Source organism: Columba livia, chromosome 29 (genome assembly GCF_036013475.1).
Source record: "Columba livia isolate bColLiv1 breed racing homer chromosome 29, bColLiv1.pat.W.v2, whole genome shotgun sequence".
NCBI classification, from domain to species: Eukaryota; Metazoa; Chordata; class Aves; order Columbiformes; family Columbidae; genus Columba; species Columba livia.
The window spans coordinates 34,410-43,206 of record NC_088630.1 but is presented as its reverse complement, the minus strand read 5'-3'; the positions used below and the strand labels follow the sequence as shown (position 1 = coordinate 43,206).

Sequence of the window (8,797 nt, the reverse complement as noted above, 5' to 3'; positions counted from 1 at the left end):
CTGTGCAGGTTTGAAAGGTGCAACGTGCAGAGCTCCCTCATTTGCCACCAGATCTCCCAATCACAGAGACAGCGTCGCTGTGCAGCTGCTAAGGACAGCGCGTCTCGTGCAGAACAGCATCCTTTGTGCTCCGTGTGCGTGTTCCTCCTTTGAAATGAAGTTGGGCTGCCCGGTGTTCCACGTTACGTGTGGTACCTGCTGGGCTGAGTCTCCTCCCCACGCTCCGGTCGGTTCCGTCGTGCTGCCGCAGCCCCGGCAGCACCGCGGCGTTCGCTGGACGCGTTGTTGGCGGAGCCGGCACCGACAATCTTGACACGTCGAGGTGCTGCGGTGGGTTTGCCTGGAAATTCCAAGGTCCTGGTGTTTTATTATTTGAACTACTTACTTACTGTAGGACATTTAGAATTAAAACTTAAATAAGAGCAACCAGAAGAGTCTTTGGGAGTGAATAATGCCTGTCATCTACTCTAGCTGTTACTCAAAACTCTGCAGACAGTAATTATCCCCAATTTATGTAGTAAAATTTAAGAGAGTGGAATATAAATACTGGAGCGCTAATTGGAAGTAATACCTGTAGAGAAAAAACCCTCTAGTTTATATCTATAATAAAAAATAATGTGTGCTAGTTAATCCGCCTGGTAGTAATGTAATGATAAAAATGTTAAAGTGTAAATAGATGAAATTATATAGGCATGAGCAAGAAGTAAATTTAATTTCAGCTATTACTTGGTGAACTAGGCAGCAGTTGTTCCCAATCTGAATGCTAGTTTAAAAAACACATTGTTTGGAATTCCTTTTAAATGATAAAGGCAGAAAACTAATGTGGAGTCATTGGTAGCTTCATTTGAACAACCGTTATGAAATAAACTGCAGACACGAATGACTGCATAGGAAACAAAGTGAGGAAGCTTTAGATTTTAAACAGCATTGGAAAGTGATCGGGAGTGTTTAGTATTTAAATTATAACAGAGCCACGAGATGGGAGGCAACAAAGCTCAGAACCAAACAGAGTCAAAACGTTACATTTCTTTTTTTAAAGAGAAGTATAAAGGAACCACTAAGTAGTGGCTGTTTATAAACAGAGGTATTAAAAAGTTCCCAGGCAGTAATGATTCCCAACAGAACACTAAAAGATATTTAGATGTAAAATAATATTAGAAAACAGTTATGACAGTCTGAATTTAACCACAGCTTTTTTGGGGTTGTGCAAAAACATGACCGGTATTAATTACCTCTGAGTTAAAATAAAAAGACATCAAACTAGATGTGATTAACAACAGCTAATTTTAATTTTTCAGTGTGCTATCCAGTCCGGCTTCTCCCTCCAGGGCGTGGTCTGAGAAAGCCACACCCCCAACTCCCCCCCTCCAAGCTCTGCCCCTTCCAGTCTGTGCCCCCCCCAGGAGCGTGTCCCATAGAGACCCCTCCCCTTTCATCGCGCCCACCCCCCCCAGCAGCATGATGCATCGAAGCCCCGCCTGCGGCTCCACCCCCAAACTCGGCCCCTGCTAAACCACGCCCCCTCAGAGCACGTGCTGTACAGAGCCCACCCTACTCTCGGCCCCACCCCTCCCTTCCTAAGCTACGCCCTCTTTGGGCGGGTCCTTCTCCCTACCCCAAGAGGCTCCTCCTCTGGGGGTGTGACACACGGAGGCCCCACCTCCTGCCCAGTTCCCCCAGGTGGGCCTCCAATGGGCGTGTCCTCCCAGTCCCCGCCCCTCAGCACGGATCCCACCCCCGTGGGTGGGGCTACACCCAGCTGCGCGCGCGGCCCCCCCACCCATACGTGACCCTAAGTAACCCCATAGCAACCCTATGGCTGCCCCACAGGTACCGCTACAGCAGCCCTGCTCCTGCACCGCAAGAGCTCCAGACACGCCTCTGCAGAGCCCCCACAGCAGCCACTTCAGTGCCCCACAGCTATCACCGCAGCCGCCCCATCGCGCCCCACGGCCGCCGCTGCGGGACCCCTGGAGCCCCCGGCCCCACACCCGCCCCGCAGCCCCACAGCGCGCGGTCTCGCGGCCCCGGTGAAGCCACGTGCCGGCCGCGGCCGGAGGAGCCGCCGGTTTCCCCCCCCACACCCCCCGATCGCTGCTGCCGCGGCCGGAGGAGCCGCCGGTTTTCCCCCCCACATCCCCCGATCGCTGCTGCTGCCGCGGCCGGAGGAGCCGCCGGTTTTCCGCCCAGCCCCGACTCTCCTCCTTCCTCCTCAATCGCCGCTGCATGCCGCCACGATGTCTTCTCTTCCGCCATCTTGTTTCCCCCTTCTGCTCTCATTCGCTATTTTATACCGAGGGAGGGAGGAGACGCTCGCTGATTGGCTGACAGTGTCAGCCTCGGAAGTCGTCCATTGGCTCATCCCCACGAGGGGTTCTCCGAGGGGGTGGGAGAAAGGCGCTGATTGGTCACCGTGTCGCTGAGGGGAGGAAGGCACTGATTGGTCACTTTCCGCCGAAGTTCGCCCTCCCAGTAACAGGCGCTGATTCGCTAGCGCCCCTGAGGTAGAAAAGGCGCTGATTGGTCGCAGTTTTCCCGCCGACGTTAGCCCACAGCAACGAAGCGCTGATTGGGCAGCGCGGCTGAAGGGGCGGATCGTCCATTGGCAGGAGGGCGGGCGGGGGGCGGGACCGGGCGGGACAACGAGGTGATAAATGGGGCGGCGCAGAACCCGCGCAGGACCAGAAAGGCGGAGGCGGCAGCGGCAGCGTGAGCTTGTTGCCCCCCCCTTCCCCCCCCCCCGCCGCGGGAAACCCGAGAGCGGCAGGAACGGCGGCCGGAATCAGTTAACGGGGCGGCTCAGGGCGGTAATTATCGTGCGGGTGTTAATTGGGGCTCGGCGGGTTAATGAGTGACCGGCGGGCTGGGGTGTATCTGGGGGTTTTGATCGGAATTGGGGTTTTAAAGCCGCGGGTTTGTGGGGGGGGGGGGGGGGGGCGGGGGCGATTAAGGCTCCCGGAGCCGCTTTAGCGGCTTAAATCTTTGTGTTGAACGCGGGAGGAGCCGGTTCGGGGCTTTTCTCAGCAATGGGGGCTGGTTTGGGTCCAATTCGGCTTTTAAAAGATGTTTTTACGTAATTTTTGGGTGCCGATTTGTGCCAAAAGGCGCCTTTAAAATCTGTTTATTGAGGGTTTATCAGGAGAATTAAAGTTTAAAGCTCGGGGAGATTTGGGGCTTTTCCCCGGGATTTTGAGTCCAAATCGGTTTTTTTAGAGTCCATATTTATTTAAATTATTATGTTTAAAGGGTTTATTTGAGGTTTTATTTGGAACATTTTGGGCGGGTTTGAGGCTCCTAAGATTTAATTGTTGGTTTATTATTTGATTTATTATTTCACTGCGGTTCGGGGCTCCTGAAGACGCTGAGTTGTTTCAATTATTTAGCGCTGTGAGGAGCCGTTTTGGGGCCGTTTGCGTCTAAATCGGCTTTTTAAAAGGTTTATTTAATGCGTTTAAAGTTTGAGGGGCCGATTTGCGACTTTAAAGCTTTTTGAATCTACTTATTGATAAGAATTTATACAATAGATTAATATTTAAAGCCCGGGGGGAGATTTGGGGCTGTTTCCCAGGATTGCGAGTCCAAATGCGTTTTTTTTCTGTAAACCGCTTATTAATTTAAATTATTATATTTAAACGGGGCTTTTTGAGGTTTTATGAGGGTTTTTTTGAGCATTTTGGGCGGTTCTGAGGCTCCTAAAGCCGGTTAATTGTTTAAATTATTAATTGTTAAAATAATGTAAGTAGTTGTTGAAATAAGTGTGTAAGTTATTGTATTTAAAGCCGGGAGGGGCATTTCGTTGCTTTTTGGGGGGTTTTAGGGCTGAATTCACTTCATTGAACGTGTCTAGAGCTGGGGGTCCCAGATCTGGTGCTGATTTGGCCCCAAAAAAAGCTTTAAAAATCTATTTATTTATAATTTACTGAATTAATATTTAAGCGGGAACATGTTCGGCTTTTTTAACCCGCCGCCATTTTGTCTCCCCCGTCCCGCTCTCCCTCACGCTGAGGGGGCCGAGGAGACGCTCGCTGATTGGCCGGTGCCGTCTGGCGGGAAAGCCTCCCCTGGCTCAGCCCCGCTCAGCTGTCTCCGAGGAAGAGAAAGGCGCTGATTGGTCGCAGCCTCTGAGGAGAGAAAGGCGCTGATTGGTCGCCGCCTCCCTAAAACCACGTAATTGTTTACATTGTATTTTAAAATTTATTTATATATTTTAATTTAATTTCACTTATTTTTAATTTAATTTAAATTTAAATTATTAAACTTAATTTTAATTTAATAGTAAATATATAGATTAAATCAATATAGTAATATACTACTATAAACTATATAATATGATGAATAGTAGAAATATATAATATATAATCTGATATAATTAACTGATCAACTAATATTCATTGATATTATGTAATGTAATTTATAATTAATATATAATGGCATAATATAATGATATCTATAATATACTATTGTAATGATTTTCATTAAATATTAATATATATTATATATATTATGTATAATTACTATGTAATGTATCTAATCTATTTTTACATATATATCTTATTATATAAAGCTGTGAGGGACCATATTTGGGCGGGATTTTGAGATTTTTAAGGCTGTTTGGTCTCAAATTCAATTTACTTCATTTTGGGGCTGTTTTTAGGATAATTTGTGCTCAAAGAAGCTTTCAAGATCCATTTTTTTGGCAGTTAATTTGCTCACTCGGTTAATGTTGAAGCGGGGGGATTTGGGGCTGTTTCCCAGGACTGTGACACAAATAACGGCCCTTTCCTTCCCTTTCCCACTGCAGCTCCTGCGCAGAGAACAGTGAAGGCAGCCTGGCCACGCCCCCTCCGGCTGACCGCGCGTGCCCCCCCCGCAACTCGGCTGACCGCGCGTGCCCCCCCCAACTCCGGCTGACTGTGCCCCCCCGCCCCCCCCGGCTGACCGCGTGCCCCCCCACTGCACTCCTGCTGACTGTGCGCCCCCCCCACCTCCTCCGGCTGGCCACATCTCCACTGCACACCATGGCGGGGATGGGGCGGGGGGGCATCACAAGGGTCTATGGGGCGGTGTGGGGGTCAGGGCGGCTGTGGGGTCAATGGGGTTGTTGTGGGGTGAAACACCCCTGAAGAGGCTGAACACCCTGCAGGTGAGTGACCCACACAGTGCCCCGCAGTGCCCCATAGCACTTCCATTCTGCCCTATGGATCCACAACACTGCCCCACAGCACCCTATAGCTCCGGCTTGCTATCCCACAGCACCCCATGGCTTCTCCACTCTGCCCCATATGTCTACAGCAGTGCCACAGAGTACCTCATATGTCTTCCACTCTGCCCCATGGGTGCAGAGTGCTGCCCTACAGCACCCTATAGCTCCTGTACTCTGCCCCACAGATCCACAGAGCTGTCCCACAGCACCCTATAGCTCCTCTGGCCTATAGACCCACTGTACTGCCCCACAATGCCCCATAGCTCCTACACTCTGCCCCATAGACCCACAACACTGCCCCACAGCACCCCATGGCTCCTGCACTCTGCCCCATGGATGCCCAGTACTGCCCCACAGCACCATATAGCTCCTGTACTCTGCCCCATAGACCCACAACACTGCCCCACAGCACCCCATGGCTCCTGCACTCTGCCCCATGGATGCCCAGTACTGCCCCACAGCACCATATAGCTCCTGTACTCTGCCCCATACATCCACAGGAGTGCCCCACAGCACCCCATAGTGACTCTACTCTTCCCCATAGACCCACAGTGCTGCCCCACAGGACTCTACTCTGCCCCTTAGACCCAGAGAGCTGCCCCACAGCAGCCTGTAGGTGCTGCGTTCTGCCCCATTGGTGCCAAGTGCTGCCCCACAGCGCCCCACACCTCTGTCCACCTGACCACCCTTCCCTCCTGACTGCGCCTGCACTGCCCACTATGGGTGGGTCACAAGGGTCTATGGGGTGGTGTGGGGGTCAGGGGGGCTGTGGGGTCAATGGGGTTGTTGTGGGGTGAAACACCCCTGAAGAGGCTGAGCCCCCTACAGGTGAGTGACCCACACAGTGACCCACAGCAGCCCATAGCCCCTCTGCCCTATAGAGTCACTGCACCCCATAGCTGCTTTTACTCTGCCCCATAGACGGACAGCAGTGCTCCACAGCACCCTAAGTCTCCACTCTGCCCCATAGACACACAGTGCTGTCCCACAGCACCCCATATCTTGTTCACTCTGCCCTATAGACCCACAGTGTAACCCTACAGCACCCCATAGTTCCTCTGACCTATAGATCAACAGCACTGTCCCAGAAAACACCATAACTTCTTCCCACTAGCCCATAGGCCAACAATTCTGCCCTACGGCACACTGTAGCTCCTGCACCCTGCCCCATAGACCCACAGCAGTGCCCCACAGATCCAGTCTGCCCTATACATCCACAGCACTGCTCTGCAGCACCATATACTTCCAGCACTCTGCCCCATTGATGTGTAGCACCCCACAGCTGCTGCATTCCGCCCATAGATCGACATTCCTGGGTCCCCTCACCCCACTAGATGTCCTGGGTTGCGATGCTGCACGGGGCCCTGTGCACAACAAAATGAGGACAGCATGGCTGCTGGGCGCCACCCTGCTTGGAATCCAAGATGGCTGGGGGGGGGAGGGCTGGCAGCCATGCTGGCACTGCCGGAGGGGCTGTTGGTCTGCACCGTGCTCAGGCGGCAGCTCCCGGCTGTATCGGCTGCCCCTGTGGCCCTGCACCCTGCTCATGGGAACAAGGTGGCTGCCCTGATGGGCGTGGCCATCTCGGCTGCTGTGTCCCTGCTGGTGGGCGGGGCCATGGCTGTCATGGCTGCCAAGCCTGTGCTGGAAGGGTGGGGCTGAGGTGGGTGGGGCCTGTCTAGGGTGGCCATTTTGGGGTGGGGCCCAAGGTGGGTGGTGGGGCCTGTGGCTCTGTTTACCCCTGATGGCCATCTTGGAAAAGGGCAGCGCTGTGCCGCTGCCATCCTGACGTTGCTCCCCCAGGGCCGTGTTGGGGGATTTTTAACCTGGTTTTGGGGCCAATTCTCACCCAATAAAATTAAATAATGTAAAAAAACCTTAAGCATTTGGTTTCTTCCATTTCCAGTGAAGGATTTGGGGGTAGGGTTGAGGGTGGGGCTGAAGATGTGGGCGGGGCCACTGCCAACCCCACCTCCCTCCCAAGCTCTCCCCAATGTGCCTTCCCAAAGGGGTGTGCCCCAACCAGGCCCCACCCCCTTTCCAAGCACCTCACCCTCCCAGCTGGGCTCCTCCCCCTTGACCCACACTTCCACCCCCATTGGTGGGCTCCCTGCAGGGGGTGTGGCCTACAGACCTACAACTCCTTCCCCTCCCCTGCTGAGCCATGTACCCGACAGGGCATGACAGGGGCAGACAAAGCTCAAGAAAGACCAACAGAGCCAGGCAGGGCCTGAGACAGCTTGAGAAAGTCCGACAGGGCCCGAGAGAGTTTGACGGATCCTCACAGAGCCTGAAAAAGCTTGGCAGAGCCCAACAGGACCCATCAGGGCCTGACAAATCTTGTCAGTTCCTGATAGAGCCTCAATGTGTATGACAGAGCCCTGGGGGTCTCAACAGAGCCTGAGAAATCTTGACAGGGCTCAGCAGACCCCAAGAGGTCTCGACAGAGCCCTACAGAGCCCATCAAAGCCTGATAGAGCCTGACAGACCCCAAGAGGTCTCGACAGAGCCCTACAGAGCCCATCAAAGCCTGACAGAGCCTGACAGACCCAAGAGGTCTCACAGGGCTTCACAAAAACCAACAGTGTCTGACAGAGCCCGACAGGAGTGCAGGTGCTGTCACTTCCAGTGAGGGTCCAGGTGATTTGATAAGGGTGGTGGGTGGGGCCTGGGGTGATTGACCCCTCCCCTTTCCCAGGGGATTGTGGGAAGGGGTGGGCGGGGCTCAGGGTATTTGAGCCCCAGTCCCCAGGTGGGGAGCTCATTCTGCTGCTGGGCTGCTTGGGTGCTGGTTCTCTGCTGCTCCTTTAGCAGTCGGCAGCTTTTGAGCTGTTTAAGCTACACGGGCAGATGTGTTTGGAGAAGTGGAGATGTCTGCTTGAGGTAGAACCTTCAGGAGCAGAAAAGTTTCAATAGCAGCTGTAGTTGAAAGTATGTTTCTAACTATTTTTCTTCTATTGAATCAATTCCTGGTACTTTGCGTTTTCTCTAAATTCCTGATTGCAATGGAGATGGGGTGTTAATTCTTGGTTTGTATTGGTGTGTAACAAGTTGCTGATATAATCTCTCCTCCTAGGATGCTCAGGTTATCTACCAGGGGTTAGGATGAGCATCTCGTATCTGTAGGTGGAGTTTTAGCATTTCTGAAGGAAGCAGCAGGACCATAAGGTAGAGTGTCTTTCAAGCTACGAGGTGGCTCATCGCCTCCCTGATCACCCACAGAACAGTGTGTTGTCCACAGACCCTTTGCAGTGTGCGGTGGACCCTGGTAGATCATTCAAATGTAATTCCCAGAACTCCGTCAAGGCGAGCAATAGCGAGGGAACTAGTACGGACAACCATGATCTGAGTGCTCATTATTGTGTATGTGTTTTTGTATTGTGGGTGATGAAGGGGAAAGTGGCAGCTTTCTGGTTTGTCCCAAGCAATACAGTTTTTTGCTTTTCCCCATCTTAGGTGTCACCAGCGCTGAGGGTTTGTGACCGCGCCAGCGGCACGACGCGCCGACCGGACCGCCCTGGAGCTCAGCAGGAGGTGGGTGTCGCGGACGGGGTCGGCGTTTGCCCTGCGGCGCCGTGTGCCGGCGTGGCTTAG

At 52.8% G+C, this 8,797-nt stretch overlaps 1 long non-coding RNA gene across 1 annotated transcript; it reads left to right on the top strand.

Moving 5' to 3' along the window:
* Positions 1-2,586: 2,586 nt before the first annotated feature.
* LOC135576655 (uncharacterized) lies at positions 2,587-7,086 on the top strand. Its single transcript, XR_010468440.1, has 2 exons — positions 2,587-4,167; positions 4,802-7,086. It is a non-coding gene; the product is annotated as an uncharacterized LOC135576655 (long non-coding RNA).
* The last annotated feature ends 1,711 nt before the right edge of the window (positions 7,087-8,797 follow it).